The sequence below is a fragment of the Panicum virgatum genome, chromosome 1N (genome assembly GCF_016808335.1).
Source record: "Panicum virgatum strain AP13 chromosome 1N, P.virgatum_v5, whole genome shotgun sequence".
Lineage (NCBI taxonomy): Eukaryota > Viridiplantae > Streptophyta > Magnoliopsida > Poales > Poaceae > Panicum > Panicum virgatum.
Genome location: NC_053145.1, coordinates 58,002,459 through 58,005,081, shown reverse-complemented (window position 1 = coordinate 58,005,081; position 2,623 = coordinate 58,002,459). Strand labels below are relative to the sequence as shown.

The window sequence follows — 2,623 nt, the reverse complement described above, 5'->3', positions numbered from 1 at the left end:
CGTCTGCTGTCGGGCCGTTTTGCTGCTGGGCCGCCTAAGCCGCGCACCCCTGAGCCGTTTTCCCGCCGCGCTAAGCCGAGCCGACGCGCCTGAGCCGCGCGCTTGCTGCGCCGAGCCGCGCGGGAGCCAGCCGAGCCGCGCGCATGAGCCGCCCCTGTGCGCAGAGATGGGCCGCGCATGAGGGGAAGGGCGCTGCGCGTTAGCGGGCTGCGCTGGGTCAATTTGAGTTTCGGGCCGATTTAAGTTTTTCCTTTTGTTCAGTTTTTAGTTCATTTTCAGTATTAAGCTCAGTTTTAATTTCTGCATCATTTTCAGTTTAGCTATCACATGAGTAAATTTAAGTAGTTGGTGTTGTATTTTAAATCCACCACTATACTTTGAGATGCCTCTAAATAAATGGAACCAACGAGAAGTTTGTTTAGAGTAAACTTGTGATTATTTCTGACCAACGTTGTTTTAATCATGAGTATTAAGATTAATTTCGATTGCTTTCCCCAACGGTGATGCATTTTGAAATTTAATTGCATGCTTTTAATCAGACCAACGTAGGGTTACTGTCGTGCTTTTATTTGCATTTCATTGTATATGCTTACTAAGTTAAGTTTAATTGATCTTATTTTCAACTACTAATGTCAATGCTGTGGCCTCCTATCTGAATAACATTGAGCCGCTCAACGGTGCAAACTTTCATGAGTGGAAGGGCAAGGTCATCACATGCTTGGCTTGGAATGATCTTGATGTTGCTCTGAGGGAGGATAAGCCTGCTGCGCCTGCTGCTGGGGCTAGTACAGCTCCAAATGAGAAGTGGGACAGATCTGATCGCATGGCTCTCATGGTTATGATGCAGACCATCAGTGCTGGCATCAAGGGTGCCATACCCACTAAGAATGCTCAGGGCATTGGTCTGAATGCTAAGGAGTACCTGGCCAAAATTGAGGAGAATTTTAAGAGCTCATCTAAGACTTATGCTAGTACACTCATCATGAAGTTGGTGGGTTCTCAGTATAATGGTCAGTCTGGCATAAGGGAGCACATCCTCAATATGTGCGACATGGCTAACAGGCTTAAGGAAATGCAGATGGAGATCTCTGAGGGCTTTCTTGTGCATTTCATCATGACATCACTGCCTCAACAGTATGCTGCCTTTAAGATTAATTACAACACCAACAAGACTGTTTGGTCTATCAGTGAGTTGATCAGCTACTGTGTTGAAGAAGAAGAAAGGCTTAAGACTGAAAAGATGAAGGATGTTGTGAATATGGTTGGCAACCTCAGCATTTCATGCACTCCTAAGAATCAACATGAGTCAGGTAACAGCAAGCAAGGCCAAAGGAAGTATAAGAAGACTGGGAACAAGAACTTCGGGCCCAAGAACAACAACAACAAGTTCAAGCGCCATCAGACCAAGGGCGGCAAGATGTTGTGCTCTTTCTGTGACTCGCCCAAGCATCTTCAGAAAGCCTGTCCTGGTTTCAAGGAATGGCTGAAAGAACAAGGTAAGTGTGATGTTGTTTCGTTCATTGATGAGTTATTTTTAGCGGATTTTTCCCCTAATACTTGGTGGATTGACTCAGGTGCTACTGTGCACATCTCTAATTCATTACAGGTATTCCGTACGATCCGAACTATAAGAAAGGGGGAGCGAAGTCTAAGAGTGGCTGATGGGACTCCAGTTGAAGTTGAAGGTGTTGGAAGCTTCCACTTAGAGTTGCCGGGCGGCTTCCAGCTTAATTTAGATGATGTCCTTTATGCTCCTAGTTTAAAGAGAAACTTAATTTCTGTTTCAGCATTAGATGATTCGGGTCATATTTGTGAGTTTGGAAACAATCAGTGTGTGATAAAGTTTAATTCAATAAATGTGGGTCTTGCTGTCAGGCAAGGCAAACTTTATATGCTCTCTCTTGATGATGATTCTGTAATGAATGTCAGTAATGTTTCGAATAAGCGTAAGCGATTTAATGAGACATCTTCAAAATTGTGGCATTGTCGTTTAGGCCACATTTCGAGGGGGAGAATGGAACGTCTCATTAAAGATGAAATACTTGATAAGTTAGACTTCTCCGATTCAGACCGCTGCATTGACTGCATTAAGGGAAAATACGCTAAGACTATTAAGAAAGGCGCTACTAGAAGTTCGGGCGTGTTAGAATTAATTCACACAAATATCTGTGGTCCGCTCTCAGTGACATCAGTAGATGGCTATGATTCTTTTATAACGTTTACTGATGATTATTCTCGCTATGGACATATCTACCCCATTCGTAAGCGTTCAGATGTGCTAGAAATTTTTAAAGTCTATAAACAAGAAGTTGAGAAACAGCACAACACTTCCATTAAAATTGTAAGATCAGATAGGGGTGGAGAATATTATGGTAAACTTGGACAATATGGTCAGATTAAGGGACCATTCGCCAAGTACTTAGAAGAAAACGGCATAAGAGCACAATACTCCATGCCGGGAGAACCACAGCAAAATGGAGTTGCTGAACGTCGCAACCGTACGCTAATGGATATGGTATGGAGCATGCTCAGTTATTCTAGCTTGCCTGTGGAGCTGTGGATGGAAGCATTAAAAACAGTAGCTTATATACTTAACCGGGTTCCATCTAAGTCAGTTCCCAAG

General features: G+C 43.5%; 1 long non-coding RNA gene across 1 annotated transcript; it reads left to right on the top strand.

The window, feature by feature from the left end:
- Positions 1–1,348: 1,348 nt before the first annotated feature.
- On the top strand, positions 1,349–1,944 carry LOC120654222. The gene is made up of 2 exons (XR_005667029.1): positions 1,349–1,496; positions 1,607–1,944. It is a non-coding gene; the product is annotated as an uncharacterized LOC120654222 (long non-coding RNA).
- Positions 1,945–2,623: the final 679 nt, after the last annotated feature.